Raw genomic sequence first — 12,836 nt, forward strand, 5'->3', positions numbered from 1 at the left:
CCCCACTTGAGTATTTCTTGGTCAAATTCTACTAATTCTGGAGTATTCATAGCCCAATAGTACCAATTGAGGATTATGTTTTTTCAAAAAAAGATACATTCCTGAGTACTAGTTTGTAAAACAAAATTTGGTCAACTGAGTCACTAGTGGTGGTTTGGAGACTTGTAAATTAGCAGCAGAACCCTTTCTTCAAAAGAAAACAAAAAAGAAAAGCAGATACAACCCTGAGGGCCCTGGCTGAAGAAGCGGAGGGCAGGGAACCTTGCAGCTTCCCACCCTTTGCCAGCGACCCCTGAAGGGGCCCTTCCAGGCATAGATTGAAGGTCACTGCAGGAGGAGGCATCAAAAGCTCTGTAATAGTTATACACTACTTTTGAAATCCAGAAGACCATGGATTTTTAAAAATCCAGTTCCAAAGGCTACAAATATACTTTCCACAATGTAGCATAATGCTTATTCTATCATCTAGACCAGGGGTCCCCAACCCCTGGGCCAAAGGACCAGTACCGGTCCATGGCCTGTTAGGAACTGGGCCGCACAGCAGGAGGTGAGAGGCGGGCAAGCGAGCGAAGCTTCATCTGTATTTACAGCTGCTCCCCGTCGCTCACATTACGGCCTGAGCTCTGCCTCCTGTCAGCATTATGGTGAGTTGTATAACTATTTCATTATATATTACAATGTAATAATAGAAATAAATGCACAGTAAACGTAATGCGCTTGAATCATTCCGAAACCAGCCCTCACCCCTCCGCCACCCCCATCAGTGGAAAAACTGTCTTCCACGAAACCGGTCCCTGGTGCCGAAAAGGTTGGGGATCACTGATCTAGACCACCCACTATTCATTCATTTATTCAACAGCATCAGCTAAGTACATCATTTCTGCTATAATGCTTGTTTTGAAAACACGAATGCGTTCAACGCAAGTGATACATTAGGGAACAATTTGTGCCTAGCACAAACTTTCTGTTTGCTTATGCTTGATTTCTTCCTTAAAAAACATCAAATGAATGCAGAAAACTGCACATAGCTGAACTGAGCCCTGTAGGAATATGCAAAAATGCACACGTGTTCACACCTCAAACATCTACCAGCTACCTGAGTTTACAGTGTGGGTTGTGAGCCACACCTGCCCAGATAACCCACGATCTAACATTTCACAATAACACACAAGCTGCAGCCCTTCTGAAGTCCACTTCCAAAAGCAAACTTCAGGGCTTCCCTGGTGGCGCAGTGGTTAAGAATCCGCCTGCTAATGCAGGGGACACGGGTTCGAGCCTTGGTCTGGGAAGATCCCACGTGCTGCGGAGCAACTAAGCCCGTGTACCACAACTACTGAGCCTGTGCTCCAGAGCCCATGAGCCACAACTACTGAGCCTGCGCTCTGGAGCCTACAAGCCACAACTACTGAAGCCCACGCACCTACAGCCCATGCTCCGCAACAAGAGAAGCCACCCCAATGAGAAGCCCGCGCACCGCAACGAAGTGTAGCCCCCGCTCGCTGCAACTAGGGAAAGCCCGCGTGCAGCAACAAAGACCCAACACAGCCAAAAATAAATAAAATTTTTAAAATGTATTATAAAAAAAACTATTAAGGACACATAGAGCTTCAAAAGCAACTTCAAGTCCAAGGTGAAGTGCCGTATTTATTGTATTTATGTGCCTCTTAACCATTTAACATGTGTAAAACTGTGCTATCCTTTCTATTAGGTTCCTGTCTTTTTTCCCATGCGTCACTGACAAAGTTTTTGAGTGTTCTGCCCCTAGCTTATTATTCCAGCGATCTCTGTACTTTTTACTGTGCGATTTTGTAGAATGATGGTGATTTGGGGGAATGCATATGTGGTATCATAGCAGAACTGACTATACCTATGGATGTGTGCTTTGAACAGTGCTGTCTCCCCCTGCCTTCTTTATAATATGGGAGTTAGCATTTACTGAACCCCTATTTTATCACGCCAGGCCCTTTACATATGTTATCTCAGTGAATTTGGACAATTCTCTGAAGTAAGGATTTTCATCTCCAGTTTCCCTAGGGAGCAACTGAAGCTTAATCGAGTAATGTGACGCCTCGTAATTCAAACAGCCAAGGAAAAGATCATTACTTTTCCTCGGCTCTTAGTAACATATTGTAAAAGGAAGCCATGCTAACGCTGGCGAGTAAGCTGTGTAGTGAGGGGAAAGCAAACGTCAACAGCAAGGAGAAATGTTAGGGTTTCGGTTTGTATTTTATGTCCCAACAAACTGCTCTTTTAAAAGCTGCTTCCAAAATTGTAAATAAGTAGGAGAGAAATATCAGGGGAGGAACAGGAGCCAGATTGTTAAAGAGTATATGGAAATCTGGTATTTCTAAGGAAACACTGAGCTACAGAGAGATTCAAAACATTAAAACGCTACCCCCTTCCAGATTTCAAATGCACAACATAGAAACAAATGGCCTGTAATGTTTTCAAAGCTGTGATGGCACAGGATGGGTGTTTCTCATCACATCTTATGCAAAACCACATCTGGATACAAATCTCCGGGATTCTTTTCAGAACTCTCTAGAATGTCTCTACTCAGATCTTCTAACCCTTTCAAGTCCTGGCACATTTTCCCTGGCAACAGCCATGGCTGATTTTGGATGGCGTCCCCTGAAATCTGCGGTCCCTCCCTCCACCAAAGCACACCACCAAAAGCAATGTCTATTGTTCTGGGCCAGTCCCTGGTCTTCCCAGCTAGGTATGCACACCTTCACACTCTCACGTGCATGTAGGCACACAACATTCACACATACACCACCACCCTCTTTCATCAGAAACAGGGAACTAAGGCAACACTCTCCCTCTCACCCATCTGCCAGTGCCAAGATCAGGCCTGTTATCGCTGGAGTCCTGGAAGTAACTATCGCCTACTGTTGCAGGTGAGAATTCCCAGTGATTGGTAGAGCACACGCTCTGAAGAACTCATGGCGACATTCCAGAGAAGAGCTGGCTCTGAGCACCATGTGGGCCAAGAGAGGCAACACCCACCCACGAGAGTTCAAGTCAAAGAATTTTGCTGATGGCTGTACCTCTCCCCACACTGCCCAGCCTCAACCCTGGAGAGAGGTGAAAGCAAGGTTATAGAAGGGAAAGAGGGTAGAGAGAAGAAATCTCACCAAGTACTACCTTCCCCCACCCACTGCCCCCAGGTAGGGCTCTCTGACTCATGGCTTATGCCTGTAGCCACTCTGCTACCCAGCTCTGCTCCCAGGAGCAACACAGAGTAAGTTTGGTCTCTGTTGCAGATGGAAGATATAGGGAGAAGCCACCATGTCTCCATTTTTCTTTCTTTTTCCTTTTTATTTATTTTTAATTTATTTATTTTTGGCTGCGTTGGGTCTTTGTTGCTGTGCGCAGGTTTTTCTCTAGTTGCGGCGAGCGGGAGCTACTCTTTGTTGCGGTGCACAGGCGGTGGCTTCTCTTGTGGCAGAGCATGGGCTGTAGGCGTGCAGGCTTCAGTAGTTGTGGCACAAGGGCTCAGTAGGTGTGGCTCATGGGCTCTGGAGTGCAGGCTCAGCAGTTGTGGCGCACAGGCTTAGCTGCTCTGTGGCATGTGGGATCTTCCCGGACCAGGGCTCAAACCCGTGTCCCCTGAACTACCAGGCGGATTCTTAACCACTGTGCCACCAGGGAAGCCCTTGATGTGGACCATTTTTAAAGTCTTTACTGAATTTGTCACAACACTGCTTCTGCTCTATGTTTTGGTCCCTTGGCCCCGAGGCATGTGGGATCCTTGCTCCCCAACCAGGGATCGAACCCACACCCCCTGCACCGGATGGCGAAGTCCCAACCACTGGACTGCCAGGGAAGTCCCTGTCTCCATTTTTCTAGTCAAAGTACTCCACTTGTTGCAGCTCTTTCTTGGGAGAAATTGTTCCCACTTCTTTGCCATCCTGTTCATCTATTTCTGGCTGTCTTCTATGTCTGTTTGAACATGTGGCACTCGGGATGAGCTCTGAGGGTTCAGATGGGGTCTGAGCAGTGCCAAATACAGCAGAACCATCACATCTATTGCTCTGGACATGGAGGTTTCCAGTGCATTCAAAGGTCTTGCATTCCAGACTGCATGGAGGCAACACTCTGAAATATCTCTACAGGCCATGGGCCTTGGAGCCCTTTGACGTTTGTCTTCTTCCCTAGGGGGACCCTCAACAGTGGCATCTGAAACTCGTGTCCCATAAGTTAGGTTGCTCCACAGGATTGGAAGGCCTCTATTTAGGTCACCTGAAGTAAACTTTAAAACTACTAATAATGGATTTTTGTCTTGCAAAGATCAAGAATTACTCAACCAGAATGACAGGTCTACTGAATTTTTAATAAAGCACTGTGTTCGTCTATCTTACTCATTAAGTACATTAAGTGACTTAATAAAGGCCACCATATACTGAGCCCTTACAAGCATTATGCAAATGCATTCCATACACCATCATACTTAATCCTCATAACAGGCCTATAAGGTAGGTTCTATTAATATGCACATTTTAGAGATGAGAAAACTAAGGCTCAGAAAGATTAGGTGACTTGTCCAAAGTCACCCAGCTAGTAAGTGGTGGGGTTAGGACAAGCATTCAATCTCAGGTCATAACCACAATGCTCTCTCCAAGTGCACCCTGAGCTCTCCTTATCCTGTGTCCCATATGGTCTCCAAAACATGGTGCCAATACCGCAGCACTGATCACAGTCTGCCTTGCATTACAACTTTTGCTAAAACTCAACTTACATATTACAATTTTTGCTAAATTCACTTACATATTTCTTTGCAAGCCTTCGTTATACATAACAGGCTCTTCAGTTCAGAACATAAACATCTTAAGAATGCTGTCCATTTTATTCTATTTCTTTTGACTCTCCACTAGTGCCTGGTATGAAGTTTCTCCTGTAGTCTGGCCTCAATGGACGTTACTTTATTGACACGCATGATATCAAAGAATGCACAGCATGTAAGGAGGTACATTCATGTATCTACAGAATTTCCTAATCATTTTCTTTTTTACCACATAAGGCATGAAAAAGGACAACACATCGAAGGCAATTTTCCAAATAAAGGAAAACTGAACAAAAATTTATTTTGTACTGTCTAGATACAAGAAGCTGTAGTAAAGTGAGTCTGATACAAACGTGAGTAAGACTGGTTTCTGCCCTCCAGTTAACATCAAGAAAGCAAGGCAGGTGCTACTCCATCAGCTCATGAGTGCAGGCACCCTGTCATCTTTGTTCACCTGTCCCCAGTGTCTGGCACTGTGCCTAGCCCCACAGATATTGTACAGTAAAGACATGTTGTTGAATGTATTACTTTCTTCAAAAAACAACAGTAAGTTCCTACTGTGTGCCAGATACTACGCAAGTTTTCACACATGCGGTCTGAATTAAACCTCAGAACAATATGATGTGGTATGTCTTAATATCTCTATTTACTGATATGAAAACTGAGGCTTGAAGCAAAAGTTCTAATACTGTGATCAGTGTGGCAGTATTGGCGCTGTGCTCTGGAACACGGGAGAAAGAGAGCTCAGTTCACACTTGGATAACTTCCTGCTCCCAACTGCCTCATTCTTTTTTTTTTTTTTTTTTTTTTTTCCTTGCAGTACGCAGGCCTCTCACTGTTGCGGCCTCTCCCGTGGCGGAGCACAGGCTCCGGACGCGCAGGCTCAGCGGCCATGGCTCACGGGCCCAGCCGCTCCGCGGCACGTGGTATCTTCCCAGACCGGGGCACGAACCCATGTCCCCTGCATCGGAACTGTCTCATTCTTGATCCATAAAAACCACCTGACCTTTTAGTAAGGGCCAAGCTTGCTCTAAGTGCCCAACAGGATTTACTGACGGCTGTGAGCATAGGTTCCTGGGCTGCGAGGCATCCCTCATCTGACTCATCTGGGATCATGGGCAGGAAGGAGGATGCAGACAATGCCTTATAGATTTTCATCGTATAAGGAGTTTAACCCACATTCCTTAGAGGCAAATCTTCACTCCTCCCCACTTCATATCGGAGATTTGGAAACCCCAATTTGAAGTGACTTTCTCAAGTTCATAGAATGAGCCATAAATGGCTGTTGGGTTTCCTAGGAGACTTGGTTCCCTTTCCAGCAGCAAAAACAACCAGGAAGTAGCTGTATCGGAGGCATGGCATGTCCAAGGCAGTCCAAGACTCAGAGCAGTGCTTCATGAACGCATACTGGCCTGGCAGGAGGAGACAACTTAGTTGTCAAAAGGCAGGTAATCCTTGAAGTTTGCAGAGCACACTGACATGGAGAACCTGATCTGAGCTTCACAGTCTACCTCATGAGACAGAAATTTACACCACTTTACAGATAAGGATACTGAACATGGCAGTGGCTTGTTGGCAGTGGTGTGGCCAAGGTCACCCAATTCAAAGGTGCTAAAGTCAGAAGTCAAACCCAAATCTTCAGTTTCCAAAGCCTATGCTTATTCTTCCTACTGGGCACAGGCTAGTTGTTCTCTCTCATCCCTCTATCCATTCGTTTTGCAAATATATAGTTATCAAGTGTCTTCAGTGTAAAGTTCTAAAAGAAGAGATGGACAAAAGCTATTTAATAGGAAGCCAATATAGTACAGCAGGATATCTCTGATGGACCAGGGTCTCAGGACCTGAAAGTATCTTGGTTGCTTATGTATTCTTTTTTTATTATTGATTTCCCCCACTCTTAAAACTGTAAGTTCTAACAACCTTGAGTACCTTGTTCAGCACTTAGTTCCCAGGAGCCTGGAGCAGTGTTGGGCACAGAGCTGGTGGTGATGGCTGTGATGAAGCGAAGCAGAATGAAGGAACAGGGAATGGTGGACGGGGGATCCTACCCAGGAAGGCCTCTGGGAAGAAACAGCATTTGAGCAGAGATCGAGTGTGGTGAGGGAGCAAAAAAGGCCTTCGAAAGTTCTGACAGCGGGGACCACAAAGGCAAAGGCTCTGAGGTGGGGTCACATGTGACCTATTTAAGGAACTGGAAGAAGGCCCGGGGGCTGATGTGGAGTGGCCATGGGGGAGACAGTACAAGATGAAAGAGAAGACAGAGGCAGGCCAGGAAGAATGTGGGGCCTGGGGTTAGGACAACTGGATTTCAAATCCCAGACCTGCTACTCACTAGCTATGTAACACTGAGATGGTTCTGGAACCTTCCTGAAGCCCTACCTCCCAGGTTTCTCCAAAGATTAACTGAAATGATACAGGTGAGGCACTTAGCATGCTTGGCTTTGTGGGAAGATGAGGAAAGCCTGGTCTCTCTCCAGCAGGTGCTCACAGCCATGATGGGGACAGATGGCAATGGTGACATCTAGCATTTATTGAGTGTCGTCTCCATGCCGGTCACTCTGCTTCACCTCTGCTCACCTCCAGCAGCTCTGAAACAGAGACCTGAACAACTCCGATCTGTGAAGAGGAAAGTCTCAGAGAAGCTAGGTGATGTCACCACCACAGGTCTGTCTGACCCCAAAGCTGTTTGCTGTCACCACGGCACCCTGCCTTGCTAAGCCAGCAGGTAACCAGGAGTACGTCTAGATTACAGTAAGGTGCTTCCAGCTCGGCCTGGCTGCTTCACAGAGGGTGGGGGGAAGGCATTTCAGCTGGTCCTTAAAGGAGTCGGCATCTGCCAGACCAACGAGGAAAGAAGGGCATTCTGGGGAAGAGGGCCACCGTCACAGACAAAGGCACAAAATGGGTTCTGAGAAAGGTGAAGAGCCCACTGACCCGTGACCCAAGGAGTGGTGGGAGACAAGTGGGAGAGTCCATTAGGAGCAGATTGCAAAGGCCTCACCCACCAGGCCAAGAAGCCTGCAGGCAGCTGGGAGCCAGCCATGATTTTTAAGCAGTGGGGGAGTAACACGATGAGCTTTGTTTCTGAGGAACTGGATGAGAACAGGGAGTTCTGACTTACGCAATACCTGAAGAAAACGCCGCCTGACTTACAAAGTGTCACTGGGTTTTAATAGAAGGCGTTATTCATCCTCTTTACATCAACAGTCTTTTGGGGCGCTGTGCTGAGGCCTATTTTAGGAACCTGCAGCTTTAGAAATGCTACATGAAAGAGCTGACATGCCACACTCGCAGCTACCGAGGGAGGACGGGGCCCCAAGTCCCTCTGGAGGTGCCAGAGCACACCCTGGGGTCCCCTCCCCCAGGCCCTGGTCATTATCAGGAGAACCACGCCCCCGGGGCCTGCTCCCGTCCCCCCATGCACCAGGATGCTGCTTTTCCTCTCTCCCCGGGACTCCCCGTGGTGGTGACACACAGGATGCTGTGGAAAGTGGGCCCAGGAGGTGGGCAGCTGTGGCCTCTCCAGGAGGTACCTCAGGTCAGTGGGTTGCCATGGCGACACCACAGGCCCCACCCCAGGGGCTGCTGGGTTCCAGGAAGGGGTCCCTGCCCTGCCTCCAAGGGGCGACCCCACGCTGCCACTGCTTTTATTCCTTCCCTCGCCCACCAAACAGTGATTTAGTGCCAACTGTTTGCCAGGCTCTGAGGATCTAGTGATGAACATGGCAGGCAAGGTCCCTGCTCTCAGGGAGCTTATATTCTGTGGTGGAGACAGACAAAAACAAATAAGCAAGATGACTTAGAGCATGATGAGTGTTCCGAAGAAACGAAGCCCTGGAATGGGATAGAGAGAGACTGGGGTGCTGTTTTAGGTGGCAGGGACGCTGAGGGCCTCTCGGAGGAGGTGATGTTGAGGCAACTGCAAAGGCCCAAGGTGGGAGTGGGCTTGGAGGGTGTGAGGAAGAGCCAGGAAACCAGTATGGTGGAGGAGAGGAAGGAAGGGGGAGGGCAGTGCGAACTGAGGTCAGAAAGTTAGGAAGGGCCCGAAGTTTGCTGGCCAGAGTAAGAACTTCACATCTATTCCAAGTGTGCCAAGACCTATTGGAAGGCTTTAACCAGGTGACATGAACTGCACTGGCTCAGAAAGGGCAGCCTGTGAGGGGACTTACATTCATTCATCCCACTGTCCGTTTATCAACTATTTATGTGGTAGCGTGTTGCAGGCACTGAGCTATACAGTAGGGACATAGCAGGGAACAAGACAGTTTCTGTCTTCATGGAAGGTCAGAGTTTAGTGTAGAAGTCAGCTATTCAATAATCACACAAATAGAGACATAATTACCAAGAAAGCCAGGGAGAGAAAAAAAAAGAAAGGTCTGACCTAATCTGTGAGAGTCAAGGAAGCTTCTCAGAGGAGGCAGCATTAAACTGACAGCTAAAGAGTAAGAAGACATGTGTTACTACCCCAGGGAAAAGAGGGAGGAGTGTTCCTGGCAGAAGGAATGGCATATGCAAAGTCCCTGAAACTGGCAGAAGAATGACACACCCAAGAAATTGACAGGCAGCCTGAGCGTGAATGGACACATTCATTCAGGTGTTAATTCAACATGTGTTTACTGAGACTATCCTGTATAACCAGCACTCTGTAACATGCTAAGGGGCATGTGCACATAAAAGCCCTGCCTCTGTACTCAGGGCTGGGTTAAGAAGTCTGGATTCTATCCAGTAGATGGTTGAGAACCTCTAAAAGTTTTTGGGTAGAGTGTGGCATAAACAAATCAGCTCTGTGGGCAGCTCCATCCGGGGCTACTAAACACCATTTTAGTGGGGAGGGAAAGGGAAGCAGGAGACCATATCATTTACCATCTAAACCTGGACATTTCTGAGACTGAAAAGCAGTGTTAGTAATAATTTTGCCAGGACCATATGTGTAAACCAGGATTGTCCCAGGCAAACTGGGACTTAATGTCCCCCTAGTAGGAGGCCACTGCAAGAGTCTAAGTCTTCGATGCTTGAACCAGAACAGATGAGTGAGATGAGAAAAGATAAGAACTCTGCCCTCCTTCTAGCTAACTGTATCCACTCCTCTGGCTGATCCATGCGACCAGTGTCCCCAAGTCTCTTCTTCATCAGCTGGGGTCTCAATCACTGCATGATGCAAGTGAGTCCACTAATGACACATCCTGGAACGTGGCCTCTCAATGAAGTACCATCATCCTCGTCAACATCATCATGGGAGCAATGACTTGCCCAAGATCACACAGCCAGTAAGCAGCTGAGCCAGGGTTTGAATCTGACTCTAACCTAACCATTAACTGATACTGTAATACCCACAATTACACATGCCTTAAAGTCTCATTGTGAGCACTAAGCTGTGTCTAAAATAACACCAAACACACAATATGTGCTCAGAAATGTTACTGCTCCTTCTTACTTCAGGAAAACTCAATATAGAAAGCTCTAAAGTGGGCAAAGAGATTAATTAAGGTGTCATTGTTTGCAATATACAAGAATTAGCGAGGGAACCCTGAAGGTGCACCAATGCTGATATTTCACAGATCATGAACTCACCAACAGTCTCCAGAGACTAGAGAAAATTAAAGCTAAGGTGTTCAGTGCCATCTCCTGTCGAAGATAAATTCAATGTGAAAGGAAATCTCTGCTCTGAAAATATCTCTGGGAACACCAGAGTTAATGTACATAATTGCATAACCAGGTTGTAAAAATTTCATTTCCCCTCCACTTCTCGGTGGGGGGGGGGCATACCTACCCTTACCCAAATGTTGGCAGACTTTTTCTTTGTTTCTATTGCTATTATTACAATATTATTAAAACACAGAAAATCTGAAAAAGATTACTGGAGCCAAGGCTACTTGCTGTGCACATCATCTGGTATTATGTGACTCTTGACATCACTGCCTTTCCTAGGTTTTTGTTTGTTTGTTTACTTCTTCTGCATTTCTTCTCACCCCCTGTATTAGAGGATGTGGATTCCCCCTCCGAAAACTCAAGAGTCAGGCACTCCTGGCTGCCGGACCCAAAGAAACTTCAAACTAGCCTGCACTTTTGAGATAAATCAACAAAATATCCTTCTCTTAAGCAAAGCGCTTTTTTCTTTCCTGTGTTAATCTATCGAATAAATTATACTTTTTAATGTTGAAAAGAGAAACATATTGACCCACAATCCCACCCCTCTAACGTGTGAACTACTTGTCCTTTTTCTGTATTGCTCCCCAGCCTCATGCGCACCTGTGCACATATGTGAACTGTGATCTCAGGGAATGTACAATTTCTATTCCTTTTCCTCTCAACATTCTATCATGGAGATTTCCCCTCTGTTGCTACAGTCCTCACGTTCATCACTGTTTAATACATGCCCAGTGTTCCACTGAGCTAACGTTCCTATTTTTTACCATGTTTTAATGGACAACTTGGTGCATGTAATGTTTTCTTTCATTTGGATCATTTCCTGAGAATCACCTAGGAGGAGGAAAAGTAAGCATGTGGGCTTCGTAACTAGCTACAGACGAATGGTCTGAATTACAGCCTTAGTACCTACTAGTGAAATAACTTTAGGCAAATTCTCTAAACCTCAGTGTCCCCTTGTGTAAAATGTGAGTAATAATGATGTGCCTACCTCATCTTAGTGGTGTGTGATTGCAGTGAACAAATGCATGGAAAGTACTTAGAGCACAGTGCCTGGCACAGAGCACATTCTAAATACATGGAACCGCCGTGAGTCCCAGGCACCTGGTTATGACCAAGCCACTTTTTTGGTTTGTTTGAATAACAATGTAGTAGTTAAGGACACAGACCATGGAGCTCAACTGCCAGGTTCAAGTCTGACTTCCTTTAAGTATGACCTTGGGTGAGCAACTCAACCTCCTTGAGCCTCAATTTTTTTTAATCTGCAAAATGGGAGTGGTAATAATAGCACCTCATGGGGTTTGTATGAGAATTAAGTGAATAAGGCACAGAGAATGTTTACATGGTAAGCACTAAATAAGTCTTAGCTATTATAATTTTTATATCATGCACACCTCCCAGGAATTACTCTTTAGTTCCTTCCTGTTATCATTCTTTCTGTTTGATTCTTGGATCTCTTGGTGCATGGCCTTGGGAGCCGGCAGGACACTAATTCTAATCCTCCCCTTACAAGGGACCAAGTAAATTCTGCAACCCTGGGCAAATTACTTAACCTCATGGACCTCAATTTTCTTCCTATATTAAAAATACTTACCCCATGAGGTTACTATGAGGATTAGGAAAAATAATATAAGCTCCTTAAGAGCTGACTGTACCTTATTCCCCACACTTAGGACGGTGCTTGGCACAGAAGAGCAGATCAATGAGGAGAGAAGAGGAAGGGCTGAGAGGAGAGAGGGAAAGAAAGAAATGAATGAGGCACCAGCACCATGCCTGGCTCACAGGGGCTCAAGAGTGTCCGTTCATCTGCAGTTAATCTATGAAGTACTTGCTTGCATGGAGTCTTGAGCCAGGCTTCCTAGAAAGCAGGCGAAGAGATGCAGCATCCCTCAGAATATGAAGGAGGAATTGATTTATATCTTAAGTAAACACTCATCAAGCACTGACTTGTGTGAGACACTCTGGAAGATGCTTTGCACTGTGCTAAGCACAGAGAATAACGACACAGGTGGAAATCTTGAGAAACAAAGGAAGAAGCATCAAGTAAACAATGAAAATGAGGATTGGAAGTATGTGCACTTCAGGCCCACGTGGATAAGAAAGCTGTGAGGCAAAGTTAAGACAGTCAGAGCTCTACGTGGAAGGGAAACCACCAACACCTTCATTACAACTGCATGTTTTTAATTGGTATGGCGATGGCCTGGTTTAAGAAAGCAGGACTGGGCTTCCCTGGTGGCGCAGTGGTTGAGGGGACACGGGTTCGTGCCCTGGTCCGGGAAGATCCCACATGCCACGGAGTGGCTGGGCCCGTGAGCCATGGCCACTGAGCCTGCACGTCCGGAGCCTGTGCTCCGCAACGGGAGAGGCCACAACAGTGAGAGGCCTGCGTACCACAAAAAAAAAT

General features: G+C 46.4%; 1 protein-coding gene across 1 annotated transcript in view; it reads right to left on the reverse strand.

Annotated features, from left to right (window-relative positions):
* RFX4 (regulatory factor X4) overlaps nucleotides 1-12,836 on the reverse strand; it is a 166,884-nt gene that overhangs the window by 140,714 nt on the left and 13,334 nt on the right. The gene's annotated exons all lie outside the window — the stretch shown is intronic.

The sequence above is a fragment of the Phocoena sinus genome, chromosome 10 (assembly GCF_008692025.1).
Source record: "Phocoena sinus isolate mPhoSin1 chromosome 10, mPhoSin1.pri, whole genome shotgun sequence".
Classification (NCBI taxonomy): domain Eukaryota; kingdom Metazoa; phylum Chordata; class Mammalia; order Artiodactyla; family Phocoenidae; genus Phocoena; species Phocoena sinus.